Source organism: Vanacampus margaritifer, chromosome 1 (genome assembly GCF_051991255.1).
Source record: "Vanacampus margaritifer isolate UIUO_Vmar chromosome 1, RoL_Vmar_1.0, whole genome shotgun sequence".
NCBI classification, from domain to species: domain Eukaryota; kingdom Metazoa; phylum Chordata; class Actinopteri; order Syngnathiformes; family Syngnathidae; genus Vanacampus; species Vanacampus margaritifer.
In genome coordinates this window covers 26,942,684-26,951,997 of record NC_135432.1, presented here as the reverse complement: position 1 = coordinate 26,951,997, position 9,314 = coordinate 26,942,684, and the positions used below count along the sequence as shown (strand labels likewise).

Genomic DNA, 9,314 nt, shown 5'->3' with positions numbered 1-9,314 from the left:
TTGGATCATGACTATCCTCTTCAACCCGTCATTGAATCCTATGTGTCAGATATTGATCACCTATTGGGAATGGTTCCTTTGGAACTTGTGGAAAAGACCACAGCATTGCAGGGTACGGAGGGAATCTCAAGACCCATGCCATCACCACTCAAAGAGGCCCCTTGGTCTGATAGTGAGGATTTAGCTCAGGGTTTCACTGTCAAAGAGACCCATATTTGTGATGTTGAAAACATATGTGGACAAATTCCACAAATACAAAGCAATATTACTGAGTGTGAAAGAGAGGACACATCACCATTCCAAGCAATCTCAGTATCTGACAATGAGGTCCAACCTCGACTAGTATTCTCACCAGAGAAAAACATACTGCTGGAGGGTGTGTCTGAAATATGCCCAAATGAAGGGAACATATCTGGATCAGCGCCATCTCCGGTCAAAATAATGACGTCTGATACAGAAGACACATGCAAATTTAGAGCTATCACTGTATCTGATGAAGAAGATCTGTTCAGCATGATGCCATCAGCACGCAATAAAAAGTCAGTTTCTGATGGGGTTTCTGATGAGGAACTATCTAGACTAATGCCACCACTAAATGGAGGGATCAATAGACCTAACATAGAAGAGCAATTCACATTTGTTGCAAATATGGAAAGGGTAACAACAGGAATGCCATCACAGCATCATGGTGAGATCACTGTATCAAATGCAGAAAACAGATGTGAACCAATGCCCAATACTGAGGATGTACTTAGACTAGTACACACAGATGGAGAGACCATTTTAAATTATTTAGAGGATTTAAATGGACCCTTGTCACCCCCATCAGAGGAGACTATTGTATCTAGTACAGAGGTTATATTTAATCCTTCCTCATTAGCATCAAATAAAGCATGTGTGTCAGAGACAGAGGACAAACAATTACATCCGCAACAGCAAAAAGAAACCACTGCATCTGATACCGACAGCAGTTCTAAAGCATTTCCAAAGTTTGATACTGTGTCAGGACAAGTGCCATCACAACACAAAAAGACCGTGGAGTCTGATACTGAGGGCTCCACTAGTATTTTTTTACCACACAAATTAATTAAATCATCTGATAGTGGGTCTGAAAGGTCCTCAATATCATCCAAAGGGGATTTTTCTGAACATGTGCTATCATCATTAAAAGAGACAACCATATCTGATGGAGATGACTTACTTGGTCTAGTCCGAGTATCACCAGGAGAGAGTACTAAATTTCACATACCTCGACCGGCGACAATGCCACCACCGCATGAAGAGAGGCGAAAGAGAAGGCGGGCATTTTGTCTGAGGATACCTGATCAAAATAAAATAAAACTCTCTCTAAAGTCTATAGTATCAGATATACAGTTATTCCCATGCCATGATCATCAGGGACCAAAACCAGAGGGTTTATGTGATGATTTGCTTAAAATGGAAAGCAAGGAGACACCGACTCCTGAACAGCCAGACCAAGAATGCTCATCTGTCCTGCCCAAAGCCTCTGCACAAAAACAGCTGAGAGGGAAAATATCAAAAAATGTCAGTTCTTCATCATCACCCAGTGACCACTTTTATTACAAACCAAAGAGCAAGGAGACACCGACTCCTGAACAGCCAGACAAAGAATGCTCATCTGTCCTGCCAAAAGCATCTGCACAAAAACAGCTGAGAGGGAAAATATCAAAAAATGTCAGTTCTTCATCATCACCCAGTGACCACTTTTATTACAAACCAAAGAAGTATCAAGGTATTAAAAAAAATGAGGCAAGTCCTAAAACTGAAATAAAGTCTCCTTACAGGCCTAAAAGAAGGCACATTGTTGATCAGCATCAAACGTCATCTTCAGGTATTAAAACATCAATATCGTCTAAAGAGTACAATACTAAGAGTTCTTCTGATCTATCCAAAAAAGAAACAAATGTACAGGACACATCTAGCTCAGGAACCCCACCACACGAAAAAATCACTGTATCTTGTATACCTCAACCACAGCGGCCGCAAGGACCACTTCATGAGGTAAAAACATTACGACGCGCATTTACTTTGAAGATACCCAATCAAAAGGAGACACAGCTTTCTCCATATGCTGTAAGCTCAGCCATCCTAACTAAGATGCGCAAAGCGCCTTTTCAGGCACATAAATCTGGGGATGTCTGTAGAGAGTTCCTAGAAAATGAAGGGAAAAGGCAATCTGTGTCTAAAACAGTCCACCAACATGGGCCTCAGCCACCACCACCGAAAGAGAATACTGATAGAATTCGATCTGGACCAATGTCTTCCACACGAGAAAGGAAAAAAACAACAAGGCCATCATTTACAATCCGAGTTCCTGATCAAACGTCCACAGTTGTCCCCCAGGTCCTGAGCAAAGCTGATGTCTGTGGTGAGCTAAACAAAGAAAGAAAAGGGTCTCAAAGAAGTGAAAATTCATGCCCAGAACCCTCAACAGCTTCACAAGCTTCACAAAAACAAGTAAAAGGAAACAAATCAGCGTTGAAAAGTGTCAACTTACCACCAATTAACGATTTATATCACAAACCGAAGTCTAGCGTTGACAGCTGGTGTTCGGATACCAGAATAACAGAGGAAACGCCAATGCCGGAGATCCATCCACTGTCTCCATATAGAACCAAGCGAGCAACTTCTCTCCCTCAAGTGGTTGACACCAAGTCTCCAGTCACCAGTCTAGATATTAAAAAAAGTGACTTGAGCTCAAAACCTGAGATCCAGGCTTCAAACAGTCCTGGAGAAGGACTGCTTGTTGATCAAGACCTCAATCCGCTCAAAGCCAAAAAGTTCACTATAGTGGCAGATAAAAGAAAGGAAGTAGGATCTAGATATGAGACACGGGGTCAGTACAAACCCAAGGGAGGAATAATTATTGATAGAGAACTCGAACCTCTTAGGCCGAAAGCAGATTTGAGACAAAATATGGCAGGGCGTGGATCTGCGATACGGGCTACATACAAGCCCAAAGAAGGACATATCGTTTATCATGACCCCATTCCACTAAGAACCAGGGCACAACCAAATATGGGTTTAATACAAAAAGGGCTAGGGCTTGGATCCATCAGATGTGCTCCTGTCAAGCAAAGAGAAGAAACCATATCTGACCCACTGAGATTTAAGTCAGAATGCCGGAATCTGGTAATGAGACAAAATGAGTCTGTATCTGTGATACAGCCATATAGAAAAAGGGAAGGTATGCTTTTTGATAATACCATGCCACTAAGAACCAAGACAGACTCCTTCAAAAGCTTGACCACTGATTCAGTAAGACTCACACTTACCACTGCCAATAGCAACGCCACCATGCCAGAATCTAAAAGAACCCTACAAATCACCAACATATCTCTTCAGGCCTCAACAGTCACGTGCTCTAACTGTGGACATAGTGCCTCTTTGATTCAATGCAGACGAGACATGATGTTGGGATGTCAAATGCAGATTCCTTGGCCAACAATTTGTGGAGATGCTGCTGTGCCGTCAATGAAAAATATAGCCACGTACCCCCATCAAAGACTAATAACATGCAAAATGGGTTCAGTGGAGACTGACACTTTCAAGCAACTTAAGTACACTCCTGCTCGCACTTTCTAATGCTGATGTTGTACCCTCACAAAAAAAAAACTCAGACAATTTTCTATGCACCACAATGCCAAACTGCCAAACCTCTATAGTAAAAAGTATTTTTGTAACTTGATATACAGAACAATTTATTTTTTTATTCATTCATACTATATATTTTTATATGTGCACTTTTGCTAGGCAAAGAACACCTTCGACACAATGTGTAGTAATTTTTTTAAATACATTTTATATGTACATGTTCAAACTTTAGGAACTTTTTTTAAACATGTTTTGTTAATAAAGCATAACTAATTCTTAAAATTAGTTCTTGACTGAAATTGCTTGTGTGTGTGTGTTTTGTTGGCTCCATTAAATGGAGGTAGATGCCATTTTTACACACATTTATAAGAACCTTCAGCACAATACCAGACTTCAAGTCAAAGACTACTAGTATGTTTTTATTTAGCAGTGAGGAGACACAGAATATGACCATCAAGTCAAGTCAAGTTTATTTATATAGCCCTTAATCACACAAGAGTCTCAAAAGGCTTCACGTGCCCACAGTTGACAAATATTAACAACATCCTCTGATCGAGCCGCACAGGAGAGCAAGGAAAAACTATACATATATATATATATATATATATATATATATATATATATATATATATATATATATATATATATATATATATATATATATATACATATATTTATTTTTTTTTTTTTTTATTTTTAACTCATCAGGGGAAAAATGAGAAACCTTGAGAAAGGACCGCAAACGTGGTAATCCCCCTTCAAGGATGCCGAATGGAAAACTATTTACATAGTTTGTGATAAATTAACTAAAAGTATAACTATAAGCAGGGTTGAGAGGGTTATTTTTAAAATGTAATCCATTACAGTTACAAGTTACCTGCTAAAAAAATGTAGTTAGTAACGTAATGCAAGTACCATAATATTAAATTAATGTAACTGGATTACTTTTGGATTACTCCAATATTGAGTATGTTCATGAAGACAAAATAAAAATAAATATCACCTCAATATATATTCTATAAATGTGCCCCTGCCATTTGCGGGTGATAGGGACCCGGGCATTGATTGATTGATTGATTGATTGATTGATTGATTGATTGATTGATTGATTGATTGAAGGCCATATTCTGTCATTGAAAGCAACCACACCTCACAGTTTGATAGATGTACACCCTTGAACTTTCAGCCTACTTTCAACCAACTAGTCTTCTATGAGATGTAATCCTTAAAGTCATAAATGCTTCAACAAACTCACAACTCACTCGGCTTTAGCAAAAGAAAGGGTTCACAGAAGGTCACTTCAGAATAATCCAATGTTTTTCTCTTTGCCATTCTTGTGGGTTTTTAGTTGTGTGTTCTTACTTCATAATTACTTCATACTTACTTATGGCTACTTTTTCTCCATTAACTAAGTGTAATGATGGTGGAAGCTTTGGCCATTGTGTCTTTTTTGGTATGTGTTCTTTATAGACAGTAGTGGTCTTCTTAATACCTAGAGCTTTCTTTTTGTAGACTGGTGCACGTGTGTTCAGCATAAAAACGGATGCATCATTTTCATGGCTAACTCTTGGGCATGCCGGTGAAAACAGCTACCACACCTCAGCAAGTAGTCTATCATTTTCTTTACAATCTCCCGAGACAACACTCTCCTTCAGTTCCTCTGCTCATGTTTGTTTACACACCATGTCGCCAAACGGCATAGTGACTGACTACCTGTCACTCTTTAAAACAGGAGGGCTGGCTGCTTACAAGTTTGAGGGCACCTGTGATGCTAATTAGAGGACTTACTTTGTTCCTATGGTCAAATTATTTTCAATCTTTGCTAGCGGTACCAACATTTTTATCCAGATTTTTAATATATATAGAATTCTGTTGAACCACAATTCAAAAGAAATGTCTGATTGTCCATGGTGAATTTTCATGACACTATTATTATTATTATTAATTTCCTCTTCAGTGGGGTACCAACAATTTTGCCTATGTGTATATGCATAAGCATGTTGGCAACAGCTTCTCCTCATGTCCATGTTTGTGTTGCCTATTTCGCCTATCATCAAAGGGTGATTGATTATTCATTTGTCTTATTTCTGTTTTTCATGCATGCTTGTGTGACAGTTGTTTTGTTGGGCTTATTGTGGCTAAAATAATTTATGACTCACAAAAAAAAAAACAATTGCAGTGAGATTTTGAATGTGTGTTTCTTAGGAAATGCAAATGTTTTGCCATTTTGTTTAGCTGCTAAATACCATTTTACAACTGTAGGGGGAGCCTGAGAAGGAATAGCAACGAGAAAGGATGCACTGTGGGCGCAATGTAAGCCTTTAACTTGACTTTTATTGCTGATAAACAGTGTTTATTGTTTTGACACCTTGGGATTGTGTAACAGTTTACCCAGTGAACTTAGAAGTCCTCACGTTTCTGTTTTGTTGGCTTTAGTTTTACACTATTCGGATCTTGCAACTTGTTTGCACAACATTCATCCAAAAATGTAAACACCAAAAAGCTGTTGAACCAGTTTCTAGTTTCTATTGAATACATTGATGTAAAAGAAAAAGATAGTGACTGTTTACTGCACTGTCATTGCATTTTGTTAGACTGCCCCAAAAATATAATGTAGCTACTTATAATATATAAGTAGCTACATTATATTTTTATTAAGGTGTTTATATTTTTCAACTCTGTATAGCCTATATGGTGCAGTAAACTTAATTTAGCTTCAAGGTAATTAAAAAACAACAACAACATGAAACTTAAAGTTCCAAGGTACTTTTTTCTCTCTCCAAAATGTCCCACTTGAGCATCAAAACGTGCGTGTGACTGTGGGTTGCGTGTGCGCGCACCTGCGTTCGTGCGTGGAGTATGCATGCGTGTGCGCGTGCGTGCGAGTACTTTTGGTTGCTGCCTAGGTTGTCTCCCGCTCCACTGTGCCCCTGGTCAGTGCAGAGAGAGGAGCGTTGTGAAGCAGCGGGGCAAAAAAAAGGCGGACCAGGGCGATAAACGTTCCAAAAATAAGCTTCCACTTCACCGCAGACGTTCCGGAGCAGGTCGGTTCTGTTTTCCGTCATGTCCATGTCTTCATACAACTTGGTTCCTCGTACTTGGAGTGCTATGACCTTATTGTGGGCTCTTTTTGTCTGTTCCTTTCATGTGTACAATACAAGTATACAAGTTCTTGTATCTTTCCTCATTCACGATGAAAGATGATGATGTCATAAAGGCTCTAAAAACAGTCAAACGTCACCGTGCACTTGTTGTGCCGCAATGGTTGTGTGCGCGCATCCTCGCGTTGTAGATTCAAGCAGTCTGCCATGTCTTGCACGACGTGTGGAGGTACGTAAATGTTTGCATGAATGACAACAAACAGACGTGCATGCAACGTGCACCATTCCGTTTTGATATTTTTTTTCTGCAGCGTACATCATGATGTTAACGGTAATAGCCACATTTTGATTTTCATGTACCGTACCGTATGCATGGGGGGGAAAGATTAGTTAACGTCATTCCAATGAAGACGCATTTTGCTGATTGTTGCTGCACACTCATAGTTCAGGTATGAATGAGTATGGGAAACATTTACTCCGGCTTGCATATAGTGTATCGCCACTGAAGATGAAATCCGATCATGTTCTGGGTAGGAATAGCTTTACACACGCAGAGCTATTTTTAACCACCACGCTGGCCGTCTCATTGTTGTGTATAGCAGTGTAATTTAGCCCTATTGAGGTATCCCCTGCATGTGAATGGAGCTGCATTGTAAATAACAAAAACAGTAAACAGCTCTGGTTGTCAGAATGTTACCTGAATGAATCTGGGAACATTTGCATGTCCTATATTTGGTAATATTATAGTATTTGGTCATGTTTGCAATAGTTCCTGCATTTACTGTTATTATCTAAAAATGTACACTCTCAAATAGTGCTGGTATCAAATGCAAGGGTTGTGGCCCAAATCCGTCCCCTATGTCATTTTATGTGCACCGGAAAAAATATATACTTATATATACTTATATATACTTATATATATATATATATATACTTAATAACTTTACTTAATTCGAGCATGTACATTGGTTGCACATGATGAATATGTGTTAAATTCACATATATAATTTGATTATTTTGAGGAGAAAAAAAAAGATAATTACATCACTTTACCACATTTTAGTAATTTTCTTCAGTGCATGGCCCAAGAAAGCTTGGAAGGATTTGCCCTAATTTGTTTAATTAAAAGTCACACACAAAGAGACAAAAAAATAATAATGAAAATGAAATAAATATATATATATATATATATATATATATATATATAAAATAAATATACTTCAAAATCTAGGCCTATGTATGTTTGATTTTAGATGATCATGATAAGCACTATAAAGTTATTGATTAGTAAAGTAATGATGCGTTTATCTCTGGTGTCTCAAATGATGGTGTAGGCTACTTCTGGTTTGGGCGCACAGAACTCCTGTTAAAATGTTTTAATTGTGACATACACAGTCTTTGTATAAAAGGGTTAGTGTAGAGATTTAGGAGTTTTCTATGTTCATTCATTTTTAAAACCAACTATTGAATGAAATAATATGGTTTATAAAATCACCGTAAAAAAAAAAAAAAAATATATATATATATATATATATATATATATAATCATTTAGGTTTAGTAATCACTAAATAATATTACACTGGCCGCGCATCAGAAGCTTAACACGTTTCACTGCCATCTTTCTGCTAAGGATACCCGAAGGAGAAAAACTTGGCGAACACTTAAATATGTGATAAGCTTGTGAAGTGTGGTCTCTTTTGAGTGTGCGTGCTTCAATATGCAAAAAGGTAGTGACTGTTTACTGCACTGTTATTGCATTTGTTAGACTGCCCAAAAAATACAATGTAGCTACTTATAATGTATAAGTAGCTACATTATATTTTTATTAAGGTGTTTATATTTTTCAACTCTGTGTAGCCTATATGGTGCAGTAAACTTCAACAGTGCAGTAAACAGTCACTATCTTTTTGCATATTGAAGCACCCATAAAAGGGACAAGAATTGGCATCAGACATGCTTTTGGCGGAACGTCAAATTTATTTTCTCATTTGAAATGGCACCATGCCAACATTATTATAACTGCATGCGGAGTGGGGGATTTAAGAAATTTGGGGCGCTGGGCAAAGCTAGGCATGGGGGGGCCCTTTCGAATGAGAAGACTGATACATATATTTTAAGTAGGGATGTTCAATACCGCTTTTTATTTTTCAGACCAATACCAATACTTAACTGTTGAGTAGTCACAGATACTGATACCAGACACGATACCACTAGTACATAAAAATTCCCTCCCCCAAAAAAGACAGATCATTTTAAAGGCAGATCTATAAATCCCAATATAGTACTTTTCCTTAAAATTGCATGACATAATTTTGTAACTCTCACAGCACATCCCTGTTCCATTCAGAAACAAGCACGCACAACACAATATAAGGCTTCTTATTCAGTGGTATACTCAAGTGCTAATGTAGAAATTTGAGGACTTTTGTCTGCTCCGCTGTATATCTGAGGCAAAAACTGCACTCTCAACTCCACTATTGTGCAGTGCACAGCATAAATGACACTTTAAACAATGTCAATTAACACAAAAAAATTCCAAAATGATGGCAAGACAAAATTTATATAACATCTGTTTGACTTATAACATGAAAGTAAGG

At 37.9% G+C, this 9,314-nt stretch overlaps 1 protein-coding gene across 1 annotated transcript in view; it reads left to right on the top strand.

The window, feature by feature from the left end:
* Positions 1-6,495: 6,495 nt before the first annotated feature.
* mgll (monoglyceride lipase) overlaps positions 6,496-9,314 on the top strand; it is a 40,644-nt gene continuing 37,825 nt past the window's right edge. Inside the window, exon 1 of the mRNA XM_077544036.1 lies at positions 6,496-6,659. The gene's annotated coding sequence lies outside the window, so the exon portion shown is untranslated. The remainder of the gene's footprint in view (positions 6,660-9,314) is intronic.